The sequence below is a fragment of the Lepisma saccharinum genome, chromosome 1 (genome assembly GCF_977018435.1).
Source record: "Lepisma saccharinum chromosome 1, izLepSacc3.1, whole genome shotgun sequence".
Lineage (NCBI taxonomy): Eukaryota > Metazoa > Arthropoda > Insecta > Zygentoma > Lepismatidae > Lepisma > Lepisma saccharinum.
The window spans coordinates 100,881,465-100,908,756 of record NC_139229.1 but is presented as its reverse complement, the minus strand read 5'-3'; positions in this window follow the sequence as shown (position 1 = coordinate 100,908,756).

Genomic DNA, 27,292 nt, shown 5'->3' with positions numbered 1-27,292 from the left:
GCTCCTATATTGGTCGTCCAATGAAGTACGGTTGAATCGAGTGGCTGTCGTTGATTGGATCTAGGGCCAACAGGCTTTGCCGAGGGTTTTCCATTATTCCAGTTGTTCTCAAACTGTGATACGCGTATCCCCAGGGGTGGTACATAAACTACTTGAAGGGGGTACTCAATCAGCTCTGAGAGTGTTTTTTCATCCATGGTGTACCTAGAAAAAAACAAGTATCGAAATAGATTACATTTGGAGCCGAATCGCCTCTTGAAAGTTTCAAGTGCACAACCAGACAGCAAGAAACTGTGTCAGGCTATGCAGGCACATCCTTCTCGCTAGAAATTCTGAAGATTTACAATAAAAACTCCAAAATTGTGGTTAATGTTTGTTTCAAACTTATTTTTGTTCTTTATTTTTTCAATAACTATGGAGAAAATAAATGAAAATTAAATTTTTTCATATACTTCTTCACGTTTTCATTTTTGTAACTAATCATAGAAGATTGTTAACATAGGAATACCCAATAAAATAATAAACGTTGGATTCTAATGTTTATTTTTTTACCATCTATATGTCCACATACAGCCCGAATGCCATTTTGTTCTATTGCAGATACACGCCTCCAACATATCCATCCAACCAATCAGGCAGCCAAAAAAAGATCCCCAAAATCCACTATTTGGAGATTTCTCCAAAGCATTTGATAAAATTAATCATGATGTCTTGTTAAAAAAACTTTCAAGCTTTGGGTTGACACATAATTTTTTATCTCTTATTGAGTCGTATTTGAATCATAGGAAAAAGTATGTAACATATAAAAATGCTAAGTCATATATGTATACTGCACAGTCAGGGGTACCTCAAGGATCCAACTTAGGGCCATTGTTATTCATTCTTTTCATAAATGATTTACCGTTACATTTTAAACATTCATATTGTTTAATGTATGCTGATGATGTAAAGTTATATAAACAAATTAATGGCCCCCAGGATGTTATGAAACTACAAACAGATTTAAACAGCTTATTTGAGTGGAGTGTTAAAAGCAATCTTGGACTCAATATCAAGAAATGCTGTTTTATGATAATATCAAATACAGAACATACCACACATTATGAGTACTTCATTAATCAGGAAAAACTGAAACAAGTGAAAAGTATTAAAGATCTGGGAGTAATAATTGATTGTAAACTAGAGTTTCATGAACATACTATATCTCATATAATAAATAATGCATATAGATCTTTGGGTTTACTAATAAGAAATTGTCTCAATTTTAGCAGTACTACTTCTATTAAGCTTCTGTATAGTGCCTTAGAAGCAAACTAGAATATACATCTATTGTTTGGTCGCCACTTTACAAAACCCACATAAAACAAATAGAACAAGTGGAAAAAAAGTTTTTGAGATACCTATATTACAAGAGGTACAACATGTCTGCATACGCAAACAGAGTTTCATATGTCCTTGTACTGAAGGAATTCTCATTTATGACACTCAGCAATAGAAGAGAATTAGGACAACAGATATTTCTTTATAAAATTATAACTGGATTGTTGGATAATAGAGAGTTTCTTCACCAAATATGTTTCAATGCTAGCACATGTAATTTAAGAAAAAGAAATTTATTGCTATATAATATCCCTAAAACTGAAAAGTACAAACAATCACCATTAATTAGAATGAGTAGTATGTATAATAGAATAACATCCACAAATCCAAATATTGACTTTAATCTTAACATTTTGGAATATGAAAATGTTATAAAAGCCACACTTAACAGAGATACTCTCACAAATGGTTGATTATTTATTGTATCCACATAAATGTGTGTGTGTGTGTGTGTGTGTATATATATAATGTAAATATATGTATGTAGATAAGCTTAAGGATATGTGCCCATTCATATGTGTATGTATTTATTTCATTGTTGTTTCTATCTTATTATGGTCATATTTATTCTGTACACCTCATGAGAAAGGTGATAATATTGGTTGAGGATATATGAATAATTTATGTGTGTTGTGTATATGTTTTTATGTGTGTGTATGTATATGTAGATGTGTATGTATATGTATATATATATATATATATATATATATATATATATATATATATATATGTATGTGTGTGTGTGTGTGTGTGTGTGTGTGTGTGTGTGTGTGTGTGTGCGCGAGCACGTCATTACTCTACGTTATATAAGTGTACTTATGTTATAGTTAATAACTATGTAATATGTATGCATGTTATTTAATCCCATTTATATTCATATTCACATTATTTATGTTATATTAATGCCTCTGTAATTGGAGATATCCTTTCTCTGTAGAAGGCAAATAAATAAATAAATAAATAAATAACCTATGGTGGGGGTATTTACGTGGGTGTAGGACCTGGGCTATACAATACACACGTGGCCTACAACAAAAATAAAAGGGCTGAAAAAATTAAGAGATTTTTGCTGCTTTGTCTCAAGCATTTGTATTCATGTCCAGATATTATTAGGATAATTAAATGAGGAAAATCAGATGGGGAGATAACGTTGAGAGGGACGTAAGGAAATCGGTAAGGATGGAAAGGATTGAATTGATCTTGCTCAGGATATGGACAGATGGAAGGCTTGTGTTGCTACAGCCACAAATCGTCCGGTTTAAGAAGAATAGAGAGTTAGTTAGTCTGAAGCATTGGCGGATTAATTTGGGGACGTTCGAGCAACACAAAATTAAATCATTCAATAATCTCTTTTTCCCAAGCTTGCAAAAAATTGCTGCTGGGCCAATTTGACATTGGAATCTGCCACCACTGTGAACCGAATCTGGGACATCTTGTATATCCGTCGCCAGGGCCGTTGTTTTCGAATTTTCCTCTTTTCGAAAACCTCTGTGATATTTCAAAATCAGAAAAATTTGCATACGCTTAGAATTTCTTTTAGAACATTGACGTAACATCTTCTGGTTTGATTTCGCTATTGTCTACATATTATCAATAGTTTAATAGACTTCCGTAGCCACGACACTATTTATGAAGGAGCTCTGTACAATTTATAAAGTGAAAAACATCTTCTTTACCACCTTATTAGTTGTTATTATAGTAAACAATATCACATTGTTTTGGAGAGAAAGGGACCTCTCCGATAGCGCAGTGGTAGCGTCGTCGCCTTGTAATCAAGGGGTCCCGGGTTCGATCCCACTTTAAACTGTAGGTCCCGATTAGCCTTACTGTGCATAAAGTGGACTTAAAACACGAAATCAATCAATCAATTTGGGAGAGAGAGGGTGTTAATCGCAAATGAAACGCAATTCCTTCTTTTGTTTAAACGCAGATATTATTTTCATTATTTTAATAGTAGTTTATAGATCTATATTTTGGGGGTGGCCAGACACCCTCTGTTCACACGCCTATGTGACGCCCCTGTTAGCAGCTTATGCACTTTAATGTATTGCTGGAGTCAACATATTTCTGACAATCAGTGGCGGCGATAAGCCCCCCCCCCCACTATGCTAAACCTTATCTACAATGGGAAGTAGCAAGTGGGGATATTATTATAACGGTCAAATATTGAGTGACAAGTAATTAATCTAATTGCCCGTTAGTATGATTTAATTGCAATTGGCAATATTAATATCCGTCGCGAATACAGGTGTCTAGCGAACTGTCTTAGCCAGCACTAGCTTGCTCAACCACAGTTTTCCGCCCGAATTCGGATTTACATGCATTCTTATGGGAATATCAAGAAAAATGCAACTTCTGAACCAATGGACCGAATTGGATGAGATTTTCACCAGCGGAAGACCACATCATGAAAGTACTGATTCCAAGATTTGAGCCTAATCAGAACAGAACTACGGGAGTTATGAATTATTAAAGATTCATCGCCGGATTGAAAGGGAGAAGCTACCCTACCGAGTTGTTCCTGCGTTTCGTGACTGAATACAAAAGAGGAAGAGTTAGCCTAATCTCTGCGCGAGGGGCTGCTGCCAGGGGTTAAGGACCTGAGTGAGCATTGACCAGGATAGGAGGACAACGGTCAAAGCACCAGAAACAATAAACAAGCACCTGATCATAGAGGGTAGCGCGTCACTACGTTCAAATCTGGAATAAAAGGGATGATTTGGAACAGTTTTGCACAGTTTTGCCTACAATCGCCACCTTAGAGTGAGCTACGCGCGACCGAGCTGCGAGTTGCAAGCAGACTCGAGGTCTGGATTTGTTTTTCCTCGAGTGAGTGTTTCAGAGCCATGGAGTAGAGCAGAGTAGAATCAGGGGGTCCTCCTCCCCTTGCCGTCAACGCATCCGTGCACATACGTGTGGTTATGTGAGAATAACGCCAGACACGTCCACCCGTGTCAATCGTCCGAAACAACGTCCTAAGTAGTGAAAGTTAATAACATTTGATATCCATGTGAAACCGCGAATGGCTCATCGCGTATGTTCGTCTCATCGCCCAAGTCACGTATCTGTACTTACGAGTGACCGCGAAGAACTGACCTATTATTGCGCAAGTTGTCGTATGGAGTCGACAGTGAACGAGTGAAGCCAGGATCCGATGAGGCCAGATGGAGCCGCCGACTGATCCACTTTCGTCAACCAGGATAACCGTGAAGTGCAACCCTGGAGTGCAGATGTCTTCCAGAACTGTAGGACCACTTTCACCCAACCCAGGTCAGAGGGAACGCTGCGAAGGTAAGATCCAACCATGTGCGTGTGTGAGAAAGATGACGACTATCTATCGCGAATCTGCGTAAATCAAATCATTGCATAACTTAAATCAGTGCTATGGCAACCCTAGACATCTGTTTTCCGGCGGAGTAATCAAATGTTAAAGATGAGAGTTTATGTTAGCCGCAAACGATAGTTCATGAAATATATTTATACCTTCAGAAAAGATAGAAGGGGTTCGCACAAGGAACAATTATTCACTTTATGCTTAAAATCCTAAACGATAAATTGTAAAAGGCAATGCAGCCAAGACATAGCAAGAGTATGGTCAAAGTAGTAAATAATCTAACCTTTGTATTTGTCATATTGTCGCAATATGCCATAGAATGAGAGAATGAATGTGAGATCGAGTGAAAGAGGGCAACATGTAATGTGTATTTATCTGTGCTTTAATATATGTGTATATTCAGAAACACCGTAGTCTTATGTAACGTCATTTCAGGTATTTAAAATCAAATCCTCCTAGGTTTATTCTCGGTAACTCCGACTGTTAGGCACTTATCCTGACCGTATTATATTTCATGTAATGTTTAATTCGCCCAGCAGATGAGGCGAGAGATTCTTCGATGTTGCGTTGCTAAGCTCAGTTCAGTTGAGTTAATTGAGTTAATTAGTTATTATTAAATTAGCAGCCCGTGACAAAATATGGCGCCCGAACATTAGACGGGTAGGCAAATAGAAAAGTAGACAAGTAAGAGTATAAAATGTAGGCCCGAACATTCGACGAGTAGGCAAATAAGTAGGCAAGTAAAAAAGTTGCCCGAACATTCGACGAGTAGGCAAATAAGATTAGTAGGCATATAAAAGTTGCCCGAACAAGCGACGAGTAGGCAAATAAGTAGGCAAGTAAAAAGTACGCCGAATAATCGACGAGTATGTGAATAGACAAGTAGGGGTGTAAAAAGTAGGCCCGAATAATCGACGAATAGGCAAATAGAAGAGTAGGCAAATAGGAAGCAAATAAGAATTAGGCTCGTAGAACGATGTTACAGGCAGGCTAGTAAGGAACCTGGAGGTCACGAGTATTCTAATTAGTTGCTTATCTACTCAATGTGAATTTTATTAAGTTTGATTGTAATGGTTAACAATCAGTTATGTCTATTACCCAAGGGAATTTATACTTGTTGTTAAAGAGAGTTTTCAGCCTACGAATGTCTACCACAGGGTACCAGAATTTAACGCTAAGGGGGAACTAAGATTTTTTTGTTGAAAATTAAATAATTGCAACCTGTAACTGAAAATCCTGATAAGAATCTATAAAGACGTGTTCATTTAAAGTATTAATGTGTAATTTGTACGGTGATTTTAATTAACTGAATATGCAATCGATGTGTAGCTAGAACCATTTTGTGTGTTTATTTATGGTGTAATAGTGAAAATACTTTGTCGCGACTATAGCATCTTTCCATAGCAGAATTATTAGAGAATCTTATTATTTTATTAACAATGGGCGTTATTAACTTCGGACGATAAAGGACAAAAGGACACGCGTTATGACACGGAAGCAGGTGAGGGGTGCGATCCCCGGGATCTGAAACCAGAAACCAGGAAAAGAATTTTGATATCTTTTTCCTTCGGCGATAGCCAGCCACGAGAAGAAGAAGAAGAAGAAGAAGAAGAAGAAGAAGAAGAAGAAGAAGATTGGCATGCAAAGAACTACTCGGCTCCGCAAGAGATTAGCCAACAACAATACCATGGACCGCCCAGAGGTTGAGCATTCCACAGACGCAGGCGTTTCGCCAGCCGGCAACATCGATAAGGATCTAGGGAAAGATCAGTCGGTAACAGGGTTGCCAGTTCCAGAGAAGATGGACGTGCAGGCCATGTTCTCTCAGCTAATCAGCTATATCCAAGCCAGAGATGAAGAAAGAGATCAGAAGAGGAGAGAGCAGGAAGAAAGGAAGGAAGAAATGGAAGAAAGAAGAAGAAAAGAGTGGGAAGATAGATGGGACCGCCGTTTCCAAGCACTGCTATCCGAAAATGACCGAATGAAGGAGAAAGTACTTCAGTCGGAGAAGGATTGCGAAAGGAGACATGAAGAGACAAACATTAATGTAGTCACAATGGAGAAAGATCTGCGTGTAGAGTTACGTCAGGTTCAAGAAACAATTGGAACGCTGGACACAAGAATGACCGAGAATCGGACGAGCCTAACCAGCCGATTGGAACGAATGGAAGCAGAGACACGTGAATTGAAGGATTTCCAAATCACGCAACGGAGAAGAAATGAGGACGAAGAGATTCGCCGATTGGAGGCAACGTCCAGGGATGTGAACCCAACCCCTTTGCTCGTCGCAGCAGACGTGACCAACCAGCTGACCTGTCAATCAGCACCAACTTCCTTGGATCGCCAAGCAGCGCGTGACGTCATCGGCCGGAGCGGGAGTCCGCCGAGCTTGAACGCTTTCGTCCAGCAGGAGACACGCAGTGTTTCCAACCCGGAGTCGAGTACTCGAGGAATATTCTCAAAGGTCAGCCTAGATCATTTTCAAACGTACAACCCCGATCACGACGAGATTTTACCGTCAATCTTCATAGGGGACTTCAAGAGAGATTGTTTGTTGTACGGTGTCGATAGCCCAGACTGCCTGAGGCTAATGCGAAAAGTACTCAAAGGGAGTGCAAGGATCTGGCTAGAGCAGCGGAATTCATAGTTCAATAGCTTTGAAGAATTTGAACGAGCATTTCTACAACAATTTCAAGGTCGCCAGCTAGTAGAACGCAAAATCACTTTGCTTAGAAATCGCAGGTTTGATGAGAGCCAGAAAATCACCTATAAACAATTCTTTTGGCAGCGAGTGAGTGATTTCCACGCCCTGAAGCCCGGAATTGAGCCAGTTGAAATGTTAGCCGCAATACGCGCAATGTTTCCGCATTATGTGCAACGCCAGCTAACCGGAGACGCACTTTCCAACCTGGACACGATGTCGATGATTCTTTGTGATTTGGACGCGCTGGAGCAAGAGAAACGAGCATCCTGGGAAAACAAGAATCCCAGAAGAAAGTTTGGAGATTTTGATGAAGGAAGGCAAGGGGGATTCCCGAAAGTAAACTTGGCGACAAACAATAGCCGGAGACAGAACTCTGGGAGGAACTATAGAGAAGCTTATCCCCAGCGAGGCCAGTACAGCAATCACCGCCCACAACAGCAACACTTCAGAGATGATAGGGATGGAGAAAACGCGAGATGGCAACACTGCAGGGGTCAAAACAACCCGAGACAAGTTGAGAGGAATCGTGCTGTGAATGCGGTTAGAACAGTCGTGTCCCCACAGACTGGTGCTAATTTACTCGATTGGAATAGACCGTCTACTAGCCGTAACTTGGACTCACTCTCCCCAGATTACCAACCTAGACGAAGTGGACTGAGGCAAGAACAGCGATCTCTGGAGCAGATAACCGATATTCAAGGCCCGACAGGAGACTAGAAGACTCCTTTGTCAGTCCGGCTCATGTCAAAGGAGACACTGAAGAAAATATTGCACTAGAGCCACCCCGATTGTAAAGTAAACAATAGGAAAATTAGAGATTATTTTTATATTAAAAGGCAAAAAATGTAGACCTTTCTTATAATTAATGCAAGAAGTATGCAAACATATATGTGAGAGAGAGCAAATTGCAACCCTAATATTTACTTATATCTTATTTACCGTATTATTCAGTATTCACATTATTATGTATAAAACTACAGGGTGTATCCAAAGTTAGTAAATATGTGGTAATATACGTTGAGATTTTGATGTTAAAATGTACTTTATATTGTATTCTTGTATACTTTATTATATTCGTTTATATTTTCAAAATTTAGAACAATTGCAGAAAGTATAACTTCATTGTAATGTTGAGTTAAAAGTTATACAGTCCAGGGTTCGAGTCCCTATTCAGACGCCTAGGTGTGCGATCATTAACAAATATCATTAATATGTGGTATGAATTTTTTCCTGTCACTCGCAAGTTCGATCTGAAAAAAATTCATAATTAAAAGGAGGGGAATGTTATAACGGTCAAATATTGAGTGACAAGTAATTAATCTAATTGCCCGTTAGTATGATTTAATTGCAATTGGCAATATTAATATCCGTCGCGAATACAGGTGTCTAGCGAACTGTCTTAGCCAGCACTAGCTTGCTCAACCACAGTTTTCCGCCCGAATTCGGATTTACATGCATTCTTATGGGAATATCAAGAAAAATGCAACTTCTGAACCAATGGACCGAATTGGATGAGATTTTCACCAGCGGAAGACCACATCATGAAAGTACTGATTCCAAGATTTGAGCCTAATCAGAACAGAACTACGGGAGTTATGAATTATTAAAGATTCATCGCCGGATTGAAAGGGAGAAGCTACCCTACCGAGTTGTTCCTGCGTTTCGTGACTGAATACAAAAGAGGAAGAGTTAGCCTAATCTCTGCGCGAGGGGCTGCTGCCAGGGGTTAAGGACCTGAGTGAGCATTGACCAGGATAGGAGGACAACGGTCAAAGCACCAGAAACAATAAACAAGCACCTGATCATAGAGGGTAGCGCGTCACTACGTTCAAATCTGGAATAAAAGGGATGATTTGGAACAGTTTTGCACAGTTTTGCCTACAATCGCCACCTTAGAGTGAGCTACGCGCGACCGAGCTGCGAGTTGCAAGCAGACTCGAGGTCTGGATTTGTTTTTCCTCGAGTGAGTGTTTCAGAGCCATGGAGTAGAGCAGAGTAGAATCAGGGGGTCCTCCTCCCCTTGCCGTCAACGCATCCGTGCACATACGTGTGGTTATGTGAGAATAACGCCAGACACGTCCACCCGTGTCAATCGTCCGAAACAACGTCCTAAGTAGTGAAAGTTAATAACATTTGATATCCATGTGAAACCGCGAATGGCTCATCGCGTATGTTCGTCTCATCGCCCAAGTCACGTATCTGTACTTACGAGTGACCGCGAAGAACTGACCTATTATTGCGCAAGTTGTCGTATGGAGTCGACAGTGAACGAGTGAAGCCAGGATCCGATGAGGCCAGATGGAGCCGCCGACTGATCCACTTTCGTCAACCAGGATAACCGTGAAGTGCAACCCTGGAGTGCAGATGTCTTCCAGAACTGTAGGACCACTTTCACCCAACCCAGGTCAGAGGGAACGCTGCGAAGGTAAGATCCAACCATGTGCGTGTGTGAGAAAGATGACGACTATCTATCGCGAATCTGCGTAAATCAAATCATTGCATAACTTAAATCAGTGCTATGGCAACCCTAGACATCTGTTTTCCGGCGGAGTAATCAAATGTTAAAGATGAGAGTTTATGTTAGCCGCAAACGATAGTTCATGAAATATATTTATACCTTCAGAAAAGATAGAAGGGGTTCGCACAAGGAACAATTATTCACTTTATGCTTAAAATCCTAAACGATAAATTGTAAAAGGCAATGCAGCCAAGACATAGCAAGAGTATGGTCAAAGTAGTAAATAATCTAACCTTTGTATTTGTCATATTGTCGCAATATGCCATAGAATGAGAGAATGAATGTGAGATCGAGTGAAAGAGGGCAACATGTAATGTGTATTTATCTGTGCTTTAATATATGTGTATATTCAGAAACACCGTAGTCTTATGTAACGTCATTTCAGGTATTTAAAATCAAATCCTCCTAGGTTTATTCTCGGTAACTCCGACTGTTAGGCACTTATCCTGACCGTATTATATTTCATGTAATGTTTAATTCGCCCAGCAGATGAGGCGAGAGATTCTTCGATGTTGCGTTGCTAAGCTCAGTTCAGTTGAGTTAATTGAGTTAATTAGTTATTATTAAATTAGCAGCCCGTGACATTATTTTGGACCGCACTGTATTTATACCAGAAAGTTAGCTGATATATGGATGTAATAAGAAAAGATTAATGCTAAATTGCAATAGCCGTGTACGTAATATAGATAATTCGAATAACACAATTACTGCACTGGCCTGTTTGCATCAATTATCAATAAAATAGAATTTCCATTATACTTAGCAGTTTTTTTATTGTAATAATATGGCCATCGATTTCCCAATTAGTATTAATTTGGAATTACCGGTGTTCAAAATGCAATATACCACTGAAAATCAGCAGTTACCAAATTAATTCAGTGATTCAGGAACTACAATACTTCATTAGTGGTTGACAACTAATTTAAGCCTAATTTTATCATTGGCAACAAGTTTAAGCATAATTGAAGTATACTGTTTGATTGATTTTGTTTATTTTACTTCGCCTCTTGTGCAACTTTTGGCTAATTCGCGAAGAAGGGGATGAGTGATGATGTGATGAAATCCATGCCCAGGCCAGGATTCGTACCCGGGACCCCTGTCGTCGTAACGTACTGTGCGAACCACTACGCAACGGAAGTCGGCATTGGCGGACTTAGCTGGAGGGGAAAAGAGGCACGTGCCGCTCCGAAAGGGGGTGAATAAATACTATAAAAGGTATTGATAGTTTTATACTTAATGTTTGAGCAATCCTCTTGCGGATAGTGAAGTTTAGCACAAATTAATTAATTAATTAATAGGCACCCTAAATAAGTCGATATCGAAAATCGAATCCGGGACTTCTTGGTTACAAGACAATAATTATCATTAATTGATGGACACAAAGCGAGAACATTCTAGGCTAAATATTTCACATGTTTGTGGCAGTTTCGCCTGAGAAAACGAATTATCGAGATTATCCCATTTTGTAATCACTGCTAATACAAATAACGTAAAAATACTTGTATTTACAAAAACCTAGAACGCATGTGGGTGTAGTGGTCAGCACAGTGCCAGGGCTCACAGTTTCGAATCCTAGTCTAGGTATGGATGTTCATTGTGTGTGTCCCTTAATCCTCATTGTCGCGATTAGCCACAAGTGGCAGAAAAGCGACGCTAAATAACAAAAATCAAATCAAATCACAAAAATACAGGGTGATTCAGAAGTAATGGTTGTAAAATCAAATCTGTTTTATTCCGATATGAAGTGACACACCGCAACGATATTGAAATGAAATGAAAGTACAATTACACAAGTTTCTTACCTGATCATTACAAGTGTTCGATGTGGGCGCCATTGGTAACACGGAAGACATTAAGACGGTGCTTAAGTTCTGCTCAGACACGTCCCAGCATATCCTCAGAAATCGACTCCATGCGCTGCTTTAGATCGTTAAGGTTCTGTGGCATAGGACGCAGATACACCGTGCCTTTGATGTATCCCCAAAAAAGACCCCGTACGAGCAAATTCCAACACGCAAAATGCTTTTTCTTGCTTCGATGTCGCCATTTTGAGAGATTGCGCCACTAGCGCTCCTAACGGCGTTTAGCTACACAACCTCACACACACACAAAAAAAACAACTTATGACCTTGCACCTTCATTTCGTTCCGTGATTGGCCGCTTATCGTTTGTAATACTCTCGCTAGATGTCTCTATTTTTGCACCATTGCTTCTAAATCACTGTGCATGCTTGTGATATCACTATGTAACCAGAGGGTCCTGGGAATTGATGCGAATACTTAGCGAGAAAAAGAGAGAGAGGGGGAAAGAGAGAGAGAGAGTGAGAGAATATGTTCTGTGCCCCTCCCAGGAAAAAATCGTAGATCCCCTTGTGGACGTCTGCGAGTAAAATTGTTGTATACCACATCTAATGAGGATACAACAAAAGAAGATTAGCTGATAATTGAGAGTCTGCGAAATCGATGTTTTGGGGGGGGGGACTTTTGGGATTTTCCATTACTATAGATCTTTTCTACTCTTACGGCGGGCGGTTCTCATGTTGGCAAGGGAAGTCGTGAGTGGTGATTACGTCGTAAGTGGAGTTACGACGTTGAGGGGAGGAGGTGCTGCCCCCACCTCGTTCTACAGGCTGCTGTGTTTGTTATCGCGCTAGATTGGTCGCTTTCCCGCTTCACACTTCCCTTGCCAGCATGTAGGGCACCCACCTTAAGAGTAGAGAAGACGTATAGTAGTGTTCTAACACCTGACCAAAATTCAGATTTTACGGAATTATTCCCGACGCTCGACAATTTGTGTCCTTCTTTGACTGGGATATGCTATTGGGATAGGGCATCGACTTTTACAAAAAAAATATTACCACACTGTGGTCTCACGCAGGTTGTAAACGACGGATGCAATTACGGAAATGTAAACCATGTTTCTCAACAAAGGCAATTAATGCTTATTAACTTGCTAACAAGATTAGTGAAACAGATTATTAGAGTTGATCATTTGAACCGTGAATCAGAGTTAGTTCCAGCTAATGCTATTAAAACCTTTCTGTTCGAAGAAGAGCTTAAAAACCCGTTCATAAATCACAACCTTTAATCCGAGACGCATGTTCGAACAGGATTGTTGTGGACATTGAATTGGCATTAGCGAAGCTGTTGATTGAAATAATCTCCATTGTTCTCGATGAAGCGATTGAAATCAGGCTGCCAATATTTCAGGCCTTGTCAGCGTCATTAAAATCACTAAACCCAGTGTCACTTATCGTCGTGGGCAATGATGCGTGACGTAGGCGTCATAAATACCTGATGTACCCAATGGGTGAATCGTGCTGCATGCTTACGTATTTGGAACTGGGTTGTTATTGGGTGTGATGTACGGTGAGGGAACCTAAGCACACTGAAGGAAAAAGCCAGTTTTTTAGGGGGCAGAGATCGTTCAACTGTTTCAAGACTTATATGTGTTGTTTTCTCTTAAACTACGCATGACAAAGTGTTTGGAACGATTTAAACATCCAATTGGTGTCATCTGTGTCCACGGTAAGTTGGCTGCTCGTTCATGCTGCAGTTGTGAGGAGAAAAAGGTTAAATATACTGCATTTGCCGGCCATTGAACATCCCCCCTATAGCTCAGATTTGTCATCTTGTGACTATCACTTATTTTTATGGCTGAGCCGATACCACCTGAACCAATACCGATGCCGATACTCTTACCGATTCCCAGAATATTCTAGAATTACATTAGAATATTAAAATATATGTTATGCAATTTTAAAAAATACAGTTTCTCGTGCAAAATATTTTCAAAATAAAAAAAAAGTTGGAATTTTGCATAATTGCCAGGAAAATTAGACTCCGCGAAAGTGTCACGTGGCATTTTTGCTGACCCCCTGAAAGACCAAAATGTCGGAAAACTAACGGCTGGTATCGGAAGATGAATTTCAACCGATACGCGGCTCAGTCCTACTTATTTTACATCGTAAGTAAGAATTAGAGTATCCTAAATTACACTGTGAAATGTACAAGAGCTTGGCATTTCTGATATTCAGGTTTCAGAATATAGTTGCAGAAAAGAAAAATTTAGCATATTCTCAAAATATTCTTGACCTTCATTAAAAAAGACCATTTCTTAGGAACGTGATGATGATATGATTTTGCGAATTTTTCATTGGGTAATTTAAAATCTTTTTTGGACATGTTGCTATTATTTATAATACGAATCTATTAGGGACGATATGAGTTCTACCTTACCTATTAAATATTCCTTTTATATTAGGTATTTATTATATTAAGGTCTTAGATCAGGGATGAAGAGACTTCTTAGGGGGGCAGAGTTTTACATTTTCATTTATAATAGTAATAATTTTGTTGTTAATTTATGTATAGCTTATAATAACATATTAGGAAATTACTGTAGGATAAGCAAACAGTACTTAACAGTACCAAATATGTACTAGTTCAAACAAGACAGAAAATACGAGGGGTTATCAAAAGGTTTTTCCTGTTGATGTATAATTTGTTTAATAATGGAAAGATCGAAACAATGAACATACATATAGTTTGCCTGTAGTGTCCTCTACTCAGAGTTACCCTTATACATAGTTCCCATCACGTTCGATGCATTTGTGCCAGCAGCGTTTTATCCAGCCCTCAAAACCAGTTTGGAAAAATTCCACAGGCCACTCCCTGCCCCACTGTTCAGAGCTGATTTAACCTCCTGTAGGTCATCGAATCTCATGCCACGAAGCACAGACTTAGCACAGACTTAAGTAGTGGGAGAAATCGAAAGTTTGGCATGACAAGGAGTGGCAGGCCATTAACGTCGTTGACCGACGACAACCGCCACAGGGATGATGAGCTCATTCGAGAGGATAGACGCATCACCATCCAGGAAATTTCTGATGCAGTGCACATGTCCTATGGGTCAGCACATGCAATGATTGAGAGTTTGGGATACCATAAAGTCTGAGCGAAGTCTGTGCTTCGTGGCATGAGATTCGATGACCTACAGGAGGTTAAACAGCTCTAAACGGTGGGGCAGGGAGTGTTCTGTGGAATGTTTCCAAACTGGTTTGCTTTGATTGATAGATTTGGTTTTTTTACTTCGCTTTTCTGCCATTTTTGGCTAATCGCGAAGATGAGGATGAGTGATGATGTGATGAAATTTATGAAGGGAGGACATTCACAAATAACACCCATGCCCAGGCCGGAATTGGAACCCGTGACTCCTGACGCCTCAACACGCTGTGTTAACCACAGCGCCACAGAGGCCGGAAATATCCAAGTAAAATAAGCGAACTCAATCAATCAAGTTGTTTGGGTGGGAAAGAGATAGATTTGGAAAAGTTAAAAATATTTATGAACTACCCATTGTCGGCGATTAAGGGGGGAGGGGGGCAGTTGCTTCTCCCACTTTTTGCTCCTATGAGCCCATACAGTATGGTATCTTAATGCTAAGCCTTGTCTTACAAGAAAAAGCAAACTATCCTTGTCCCCAGTTTTGGTACCCAACCGCCGCTACTGGAACAACCACTCAAATAAAATTATTTTCACGAATATCATAGGTCACGTTCGCACATCTTAAGCTTTAAAATGACTCGAAGATAAGTTTAGAAATATAACTTACTAAATAAATAAATAAATAACTCTCTAGCCTTCTTAAACCTGAAGGTTTATGGCTGCAGCAACTCCCTCTCCTGGGCGAGATCAATCAAATCTTTTCCATCCCTACCCATTTCCCTTAGGTCCGTCTCAACGTTATCTTTCCATCTTCGTCTTGGCCTTTCTACCGGTCTCTTACCATCAGGTTTCCCAACAAGAATCCTGTGAACTCCTCTTTCTTCTTCTCATTCGTGCCACATAGTCTGTCCACTTAATTCTTCTTGATTTAATCATCCTAATAATATCTGAAGATGAATACAAATTATGTAGTTATAAATTATGTAACTTTCTCCACTCGCCTGTCTCGTCATCCCTTTTAGGTCCAAATATTTTGATAAGGATATTATTTTCAAACACTCTTAATTTATGTTCCTCTTTCAATGTAAGGGACCAAGTTTCGCATCCATATAAAACTACACAAGTAAAATTACTGTTTTGTATATTTTAACTTTTAGTTTCTTAGTTTAGTTTTAGTTGATTTAGTTTAGGAACATACATCATGAAAAGGATTTAACATGACATATTCGTAGAGCAAGTGCTGACAAACGGGAATGGGCAAAAATAACCTTTTATTTGATTGGTCAATAAATCGCAGTGATGTGGAATTTGAGTTAGTTCTTTTTTTATTGATTGATTTGGTGTTTTAAGTCCACTTTATGCACAGTAAGGCTAATCGGAAGTGGATCTACAGTTTAAAGTGGGATCCGAATAACTTGTGCCTCCACCGGATATTGAACCCGGGACCCCTTGATTAGAAATTTGAGTTAGTATACGTCCCTAACGTCACAGAGGTGTACGAGAGAAAACCAAAATCCTGACAGCAAGTCCGTACAAGGAATAGACATGGGAAGCGATTCTATTGGAGACAGGGCTCTACCGGGTGGGAAGGGGGCTCATTGCGGAGGCAGGCAGCGATCCCCGCCACCCCCTCCTCCCTGCTTGACAGAAGAGTGGCTCTGAATATTTCAGAGTGGTTCGTTGGCTGCCTCCCGTTCCACTCAACTGGTTGCCGCTTACCGGGTCCCTGAACTCAGTCGGATTGGGTCATGTGTGTTTTGCCTTTCCTAAAGCCTCAGCAAGCATCATCTGGAATGAAAAAGCCTTCGTGTATCTTCTGGTATCGATGTACCACAAGCAGCAGGATGCATTATTTTTGTAAAGATGGTTTTTGTAAGGAAAATGCGAGAATAGTAGGCACTGCAATTTGATATGGACATAGGTACACACAGAAATGAGTATACTATGCTAATCGGGACTGGACCTACAGTTTAAAGTGGGTCTCCCCGATGGCACAGTGGTAGCGTCTTCTCCTTGTAATCAAGGGGTCCCGGGTTCGATACCCGGTGGAGGCTCAAGTGGTTCGGATCCCACTTTAAACTGTAGGTCCAGTCCCAATTAGCCTTACTGTGCATAAAGTGGACTTAAAACAACAAATCAACCAAATCAACAGTTTAAAGTGAGATCCGAACCACTACGTGCCTCCAGCGGGTATCGAACCCAGGACCCCATGATTACAAGGCAACTACATTATCATTGTGCCATCGGGGAGGCACACACAAATGAAAATGCATCAAATTTAATTGATGTGGTTCTAGTGTATTCATGCAGTTGTGTGTCTGTGACAATGGTTAGCACACTGTGCTACGACGCCGGGGGTACTGGGCTCGAATCCCGGCCTGGACATGGGTGTTCTTTGTGAGTGCCACTACATCAATTTCATCATATCATCACTCATCCTCATCTTCGAAATCAGTCAAAAGTTTCAGAAAAGCGAAGTAAAATAAAGCAAATCAATCAAAATACAATGAAATGTAAGCACTATTCAACATTTTTCTAAATATGTATTTTCTTCCTGTACAACTTTCACTGCCCATGCTTCTTGTATTCATTTTCTTTGTGTCTTATAGTTGGCAGGATTCTCTCACAGCTGTAACACCGTTAATAAGTACTCAGAATGCTTATCAATTGCTTTTCTGTGGTTTGCTAATGTTGTCGCCATTTCTAAATTACTTATTTTTACATGTTGTGTTGTCGCTGTCTGTACGTTATTGTATTTTGCCATTTATCCTGAACGAAGTTGCTTTTTTCTTCTGGTGCGTGTTCGTGAAATGGGACGAACCACATTGATTTTTCAATGCGAACTGTGTGCCAATTTTGCGAACGCAAGTTTTACCTTTTCGTACAGCTGCAACCGACACGAAACAAGACTGTTCTTAAGAAGAATACGAAAGAACTTTCTTGGGATTCGAATCTCATGTTAGAAATGCACAGGTTACCTGTATTTGTACATATTTATCCCTCGGGGAAAGCATGGATATAGTGCTTCCAGCCAACCATAATTTTTCAACAAGATGGTGCACCCCCCTCATTGGTCCAAGGATGTTGGAGGTCTTGTGGATAGGCATTTCCCTGGCAGGTGGATAGGCCGCGATGGACCTATTTTCTGGCCACCGAGCTCTTCTGATATCACACCCTTGGATTTCTTCTTCAGGGGGTATGTCAAAGATCGTGTTTCCAGATGTTGCTACTCTTCGAAGAAGAATAACGGAGAGTGTCCTAGCTGTTACTGGTTATATGCTTGGGCGTGTATGGGTAGAAGTGGATTACCCCTTGATGTTCTGAGAGCAACTAGAGGGGCGCACATTGAGGTGTATGGTATATAAACGTGGAGAGTTGTAGCTCATTTTGCAATAAACAGCATTGTTGTTGCATGTAGTTTCCGAGCTATGTTTTTGTAATGGTACCGGGACTTTATGAACACCCTGTATTATTAAGAGAACCAAGCCTAAACCTAACAACAAAGGCATTTAGTTTAACAATGAAAGCATTCGGTAGAAGACGAAGGGCGGTGAAGTTGTTTGAGGTTTGTGTGATAAGTTAAGCCGTTATAATTATTATCACGTTATAGTTACGTTCAATCTAGTTGTAGTATAAATATACAACGTGAAACTAAGAGAACAAAGGACGCGCTGCGGAAATGTAAAATCGAGCTCTCAGTGTCGAAATATCCGTCGACAGCTCATTTTCAAAGCCTTTTTCCTGTGGCGACGTTTCGTGCAGAATGCAGCTGCCTCTTCGTGTCTCGCTTCGCCTTCAGTTTATAAGAATCAGAAAGAAAAGGGGAAGAAAGGGTAGAGAACAGATCAAAAGACACTGATAGAACAGCAAAGTCGATCGCACGCCATACATACTAAAACTTTCTGCTCTGTATCCTGGTCGTTATGCTCGCCCGTATCACACGGCACGATACGACGCGGTCCCAAAGCAAGGATATGCAGTGTTGCCAGACATATGTATTTTTTATGAATACAGGGTGTTTCTGTAACCTTGTTCCAAACTTGCAGGGTGGATGCAGACTGGCTCAAGTACCAATATGAGATAAGGAACCTGGGTCCGGAAATGCACCATTAAATAGTTATTAGAGAAAACTATTTGTGGGCTTCCTATGTCAGTTATCGAACCCGGGACCTCTTGCACCGTAGCACACTGTGCTAACCATTGCACCACGGAGGTCGGCGCGATTATATACATACATACATATATAATAAAACATGTACCAATTACTTTTCTTGACAACGTTTCGCTCGTTAAGGCCTCGTTTCTACTCTACAACCCCTCCAAAATCAACCTTTTTTATCCTCTAGATATGCAGCCATGCAACACAGATTCATAGTTGCCACTGTCATTTATTTATCTGTCCGATAACTTAAAAAAGCAACAATATCCCACGGAGACATCTTCAGGGCACCAGAGACACTGTCAAGATGATGTTACTGGGTTCAATCCCTCCCTCATTAATCATGCATTATGTTGCATTATCTATGCTAGGTAAGGGCTTCATACATTTTGTAAAGAGTCTTCGCGCTTAATAGATCGATCATTACTTTGATTGGTCTTCAAGTCTTAGTATTGTAGAATAAATTTAGTCGTTTTCCTACAGAAAAAATAACTGTTAGTGGCAACCTTGAATCTGTTCTGCATTGCTGCATACATACAGGATAGGACAGAAAATGCTGTTTTCGAAGGCTTGTAGCGTCGTAAGGTGACCAACAATCTAAACGCTTTTAAGAAAAGTTGCTCTTTACACGCTGTGAAATTTGTATTCTGAACTAAATTTGTAAGGGGTCCCGGGTTCGATACGCGGTGGAGGCACATAGTGGTTCGGATCCCACTTTAAACTGTAGGCCCAGTCCCAATTAGTCTTTCTGTGCATAAAGTGTACTTAAAACAAGTCAATCAATGAATCATCAACCAAATTTGTACGACTTAATAATTATAATTTATAACGCAATTTTGTAAACTTATTTTAACGTTTAGTAAAATCAATTGCAAATGCATTAATTTACATGATATGAATTTGCTAAACCCATTTGTACACATAGAGATAAAATATACTCAATTTATTTTTCTAATTACTGTGCATACCTCTTCTCTCGTCATATCTTTACACTTTTAATCAACCATTTTTAGACTGATAACAATAAAATGGACTAGTGCTGGCATCTGTTATCAATTTTACAATGTAAAATTTCATTTATTTTCTGTTCAGTAATTTATTTGTTATTGAGGTTTGGCGTTCTTTGCATTATGATTATGTTTGTACAACTACTTTTGATTGATTTACTATTCGTTGACTTTCATGCTGTTCAGTATTTATATACAGGGTGTTTGTAGAGTTGTTTTCCGATTTATAAATAGCTGAAAGTTTGGAGCGTGCTATCCTGCGAAAACTACACTTCGGTTCTACGTTTCTCCTAAAATATTACTTTTCTCTTGTAGAACTGGTGAAAAGCCCTTCTTCAAACTGAAATAAGATCATGTTAAACATTTCAATACATACACAGACGCACACGATGATTAACCAAGCACCTCCAAGATCACTTACAGCCACAGATTTTCCAAATACCCCAAATATGTTCGCGAAATCCCAAAATTATGGTCATTTTGGCACCATATTTGCTCTTATACAACTCTACAAACGACCTCACAACCCCTCCCCGTCAGATGCGATATTGTGGGCAGATCTGTGTGTGCGCCCGAGCGCACACACACACACACACACTAAATTGTGAAACATTATGGTTACTAGAGGCGATAATTTCTAATTTCACACAAGAGATGGAACTACAGTTTAAAGTGGCATTGCAACCAATGTGCTGTCCCCAAATCTGAAATCAAAACCCAGTACTCTTTGATTACTACTTTTAATATTATGCACCTTTCTACTTTCTAATTCTCGGACACTGTTATAGTCAAACAAAATAAGTAGCTATTTAAATCCTTGCTACTCTCAACATAGTTCATGGACATTTTGTAAAGAAAGAAAAAGCTTATTCGTGAAGAATGGTCACATTTTAATCAGCGAAGTAATCTCTATTGGAATTGTTACACACTTGTGCCATCTTTCGGGCAGCAGGCGAATCACCTGTCGATAAAACGACGGCGGTTTAGAGTCTACGTAAACTCGACAATGCAATTTAAACCTCTTGAAGGTTTCTCAAGTGGGGATCCACTAGGTGGTGCTGCAGAGACCGGAACAGGTGGTAGTCTGAAGGGGGCAGGTCAGGAGAAAAGCCGCATGAGGCAATACTTCCCAACCTAATGAATGTAGCGTTTCCTTAGTTCCTTTTGCTGTGTGCGGCCTGGCGTTATCATGGAGCAATATCGCCTGCCTAGTTCCACTGCCGGTAAATGGCGTTTCCTCTCAAGTTCGTTACTCAAACGAACCAGTCGAGGTTGAATTTTGGATATTCGTTTGAAAGTTACTCCAATTCTTAATCTTCCACTTTCTTTGGCTGTTCAGGACGCTGTTCATCTTCCAGATTCAAGTTCCGCTCGACGAATCGCTGAAATCATTTCGTGCAATTGCTGTGTGATATGGCATCTTCACCCAAAGCCGAAAAAATAATTTCCTTCGACTCAGCGACATTTCTCTTCAAAAAGCATCAGTACCTGACATACTGCTTCTCGAACAACTCTGTGCTCACTATTGCTTCTTTATGTTGCATCGTCTGCTAGTCAGGTATTTTACCTTCTTAGGTTGGTATTGGAGTGCGGTGTCACAATTAAAAGCAACCCGGCTGAAAGACATTCCATAAGTTGCAGCAGAACATGTTGAGGAGCGCACCTCGGCATCTTTTGTAATCAGTAAGCACACCCAATTCATTTCTTTTCATGATCCTTGGCATGTAGCTCTTGTTCGGAGACGGGCTAATTTTAACTGGGACACCCTGTATAATAGGTCATTTTGTTCGGTTTATATCTTACTGGGATACTCTGTATAACGTTTGTAGTCGATCTTTTGAGAATAGAATGCGACACGTCAGCTTTAAGGTTCCTCTACTTTCGATCCTTTTACATCGGATTTCTTGTAATTTCGAGCACTCAGCAACGGCAGAAAGGTTCAAAAGATTTCCGAAAGGAGACTTCCCCGCTGGGTGAAATGGAAACGCGTCCGCATTTTCAAGACCATCTCTCGGGCTGAAAAAGGATTTGCTGAAATTATTAACCATGGTTGAGAGCTCGTCGTTTTCGGTCTCTTAGTGATGTCATTGCCCGATCGGTCGAGCATACGTTATAACACTACTGTCAAGTTGGAATCCTACAATATAGTTCATGTCGCTTTCAGGGAGGGTTTCTTTTTTTTTCTCTTGCCAATAAAAATTGTTGCATCGTTTTGAAAATAAGGTAAACTGAACTTCAATAGAGATCCACTATGACCATCACAGTGGAACTGTCAACATCTTCTAGCTTTAAGGCTTTGCGTCTTTTTTTTATTATTATTACATATCAAAAAGATTTACGATCTTTCAAAAATTGCAAGCAAATATAGTTCGATGCTTCTGCTCGATGCTAAGATTTTTCACTATATATGCTCTATTTAAACTAAATCTATGTAAAAGATTATCTTCACTTACAGGCACTTGCATACGCAGGATATATTGTATACGTGGATAGTACAGAATTGCTTTAAGTGGCTCCGTGAAGCCCGGGCCCACCCAATAACTTATCGTGATATTATTATCATCATTATTACATTTTTATTATGCTTATTCATATCAGTAAATAACATTTAAAATGTGCATTAATATCGTGATGCAGGGAAGAAAGGATTTATGGGGATTTTTTAAACTTATAAGATACGAGGGCAAATCAATAAGTCGGTTCCACGATTTTTTTCACAGCAATTTATTGGTCAAACAAGACGACAATAGGTGTGCAGTTCGTTACTTATTTTCCTACATATCCAACACCGACGGCAATGCATTTTACCCACCGTGACACCAATTTGGATATGCCAGTGGCATAGAACGTCGTCGGCTGCTGCTGCAACCACTGCCGCACAGCATGTTGCATTTCACGATCAGACGAGAAGTGCTGGCCAGACAATGCCTTCTTCATAGAGCCGAAGAGGTGATAATCAGAGGGCGCCAGATCTGGTCTGTATGGCGGATGTTCTATGTTTTCTCAACCGTACCGAGCGATTTTTTCCTTGACGGCCATGGCGACGTGTGGCCTTGCGTTGTCGTGAAGGAGGCGGACGTGGTCACTCTGTCGCTTGTCACGCTTGGTAAGCGTGGCAGTGTAGGACATTGCGTTGATTGTTCCGCCAGCAGGCATGAAATCCACCAGCAGTACCCCCCAACATGTCCCAGAAGACATTGACCATCACCGATCCTCGTCCGTGACACTGGTGTGACCGGCCTTGAACTGCTGACACAAATTCCCAATGGGTTTGCGGCACAGGACGTCGTTCCCATACACCAGCTTCATCCTTGCATGAATCTCCGTCGGTGTCTTGCCTTCAGCCCAGAAGAACCACACCACGGAACGCTACTCCTCGACCGTCGACGATGTCAGGCGGGTAGCCATGTTTGTCACTGCTGCCATCTATGGAAGAGACAAAGGAACGTTACAAAATCACTCATTATGACCTCGGGTCGGATGACATTTTCAGTACTCAAAAGTTCACCTTGGTGTGATTATCCAATCCTCTTCAAAAAAATCGTGGAACCGACTTACTGATTTGCTCTCGTATAAGAAGCTGCTTGCACAACAAGATGATTCATATATTTATCTTAAAATGGCAACTGCAGGTCATGTTAAGGGGCTTTTTCCTCGAGTTCTTCAGTGATTTTATTTGAAAATGTTGATTTTCTCAAAATTTTGGAAAGGGGCTGTAGCCCCATCAGCCCTCCTCGCCGTACGCTAGTGTTTACAGACCCAGCCAATGCATAGCTCAAGCTAATGGAGCAAAGAACCTGAAAGTTCAGAGCCTCCTGTTTCAGAGCCGCCCCTAGGGGCACTCACCTGAGAGCCCGCCCTTCAGGGGCCCAGCAGGAGATAAAAATAGTTATTTTTGTACAGTTTATTATGTTTATAGGACGCTGGTGCTTACAATTTAAGAAACTTATTTGTTTTTCTTGACTTTGATTTTGACATGCTGTAGAATATTTAAAATCACTAAAATCATATTTTTAACAAAGTAGAGGAAGTGTACCTAATGTGAGCCCCCATTTTGTCGCATATCAAGGAAACCATGAGGCCAAAATAAACGTTACTAAAGCCTGAAATGGTACGTTATGTACTTATTTAGTATGTCTCCTCCAGTAGCGAGAAAGAAATGGCTATATTGTGAAAATCCTATTTTTTTTCGAAGAGATGAAATTTTGAAGATTGGAAAAAAAGTTCGTAAAGTGGGCCCCCTTATATTTACTACAATTAAAGCATAAAATCATAAATTGTAGTGATATAAGCTTAAATGCGATACATGAAAGGCTGTGGAATAAAATAAAACGTTTTCTGAAATCTCAAACAGACAGTATTATAAGCTTTCTTCAAGATCTTCGTTTTCTTTTGTATAGAATCTACATGGCGATCTTATCTTGATTTCCCATTCATAATTTCTTCCCTGTTCTCGTCATATCTATTCTCTTGGAACCTTCACCAGATTTCCATGATTAGAATGTGGGCGAAAACGCATTATGTGCTTGTTGCACAACAACACAAGGGGCCCACTTTAGGGCCACTAGGGTTTATTTTTTAATAAATATTTCTCACGTATTCCCATCCCTTACTTCCCAATTGCATACAAATATAGCTCCTATTCTAAGGAATGAGTATATAGAAGAGTTGACGCATTTGCCTCTCAAATGACCGAAGTACGGCAATTGAACGTGAGAGTAATAAAACTTTCGACTTGAACAAAATCACTCACGAGCTGATTTAAGAACAACAGACGCTGTAATCGACATGGGCGCCAGCACTGCATGCGACAATAACGTAAACCACCAGCTACATGTAGTTCCGCCACGCTACGGCGTCATTCAGAGCAGGAATCCAGGTGGTCCGCTGTAAGGACGGGGCCCACATTTGGTACATTTCCTCTACTACATAAATATCCTGTTCAAATTTTTCAACCGAGATTGATTAATATATGTATCTACAATATTCGCTTAATTATGGAATAAAATCACGTATAGAAAATATTACTTTATATGAAACAATAGTGTGGGCGCGGTGGCTCAGTCGGTAACGCGTCTGACTACCATGCTAAAGGCGGGTTCAAATCCGGGAACTTTTCTAACGTTGGAAGCGGCCCCGGCGCCCATCCAGCGTCGAATGACGTGGGTACCTGGGGGAAACCCCGGGGGGTAAAGGCGGTCAGGGGCGTGATGCTTATCACATCACTCACGAACAGATCAAGAAAGTGTAGAGCGTTACCCCCACACCCCCTATATGCCTTCATGTCGTAGTGCTAAGCACAGGGGAGCACTTTACCTTTACTTTTATGAAACAATGTAAATTAACTACTGTGTCAAAATTCAATATATGAATAAAAGAGATTTTGCAAAGGATATACTTATTGGATTAGAAACTGCGTCTTTGGTAGATATTGAATACACCTGGTTTTGTAATTAAATACGCGTGTGCCACATCGGAAATGAAAAGCTACACTAATTTAGAAACTTATATTAGCCTCCCATAATTCTTGATTTTAATCTTCAATATGTTCTTATTGCTCTTTAATAAAAGTCAGAAATAAAAAAAATATTTGTTTATTAATTGTAATAATGTTGAAATTGTTACTGTAGCAGGACATCTGTACTTAAGACTAAGTATTATTTTTATTTTTCCAACTTTCTGAAAAGTTTTGGTTTTACGCCGAGATTATATTGCATAGGTCAAGCTCCGCACCCAAACATCCTGCTTCCTTTTATGATGTAAGCACCCATTAAGAAGGGATATTGCGAAAACCAATACCGAACGAAGGAAACGTCTTAAATTTTGATACTGTACAGCCCAAACATAGAAGCATAGATAGGCTATACTTATATTATAAAGAGCCCTTAAGAGATAGCGCTGTGTGTATTTTGTGTCTCGATATGGTTCTATTTTGCGGAGATCAACATAAACAGTCTAATGAACATAACGAATACATAAATATAAAGAATATAAATATAGTATAACATGAGAGAATACGGTGGAGAATATAAAAAAGATTGACACTACTTCCAAGTTAGGGTAATTGCTTCACCTTAATGATACTAACAACGTAATTGCCTATAACCATCTAGTATGTTTGGCTTAGAGGGCTATTGTTACAACTAAAAGTGAACAGGAAACATTGTTACAAATTACAAAATAATATAGATAAGGTAAGTTGTATGTAAAGTTAATGCATCCTAATCTTTTATGTAAATTTCATTCATATTTGAGCGTGTATACAATTTACGGCAGGTTGTATGCTGGGGAAACTTGTTAGAATACTATCTGTAAAATAGTTACATCATCTACTTTCGGCTAACCGCGACGATGAGAATGAAATTGATAAAGTGACGTTCACACTGAAACACTCATGCTCAGAGCAGGACTCGAACCTTGAACCTTCTGTTGCGATACCCTCGGTTGCCAAGGTAGAAGTTACGTGATTATTTAAGTCTTCTTTTGTGCTCAGTTAGGCTAATGGAGACTGGACCTACAGTTTAAAGTTGTCTCCGAACCACTCTGCAATCTGCCTCCACTGTGAATCGAACCCGGGATCCCTTGATTACAAGGTGACAGCGTTAGCGCTACGCCATTAAGGAGGCATAAGGTATCGTTACGAACTTAAATTGTGGGGCTACTTGTTGACAAATAAAACTTTAAACTCATAATTATTTTAAGCAGCTAATTTTGTGCAGTGTTCCACTTTGGGAACATTTCAATGCTATTAAAACCTTTAGTTTTTGATACGCAATACAAAATATTTTGAGCGCTGGCAACAGTGATTCCTTGACACGTGTCGCCATCTAACCGTCCTTCGAGGTAAGGCGCTTATCTTTTGTTTCGGAGGTTCTTGCCGGAACATGCAAAAAGAGTCCTGTTGCTCTCTGATAAACACGCGAACTTATAAAGCATAAATTTGTTCTTTTTTATTGAGTGCCTGAATCTAAGTACGTATATTGCTGTTGAAGCCACGTGCATTTTCTTTGTGGAAAGAAAATAGCAATAAGTGTTGCCACAAATGTGATTGGCTCTGTAACTTAGAGTCGAGGCGGAGAACGAGACGGAGAACGAGATAACCTATGTACAGTCACCGGCAATAAAAATGAGGCACCTATATCCTGAAATAATCGCTTCCCTGCAAGGTGTCGTGTGTGTTGCCTAACTCTACGCCGGTGGTAGAAGTTGCCAAAGGAAATTTGCTAATAAAAACCCACTTATCG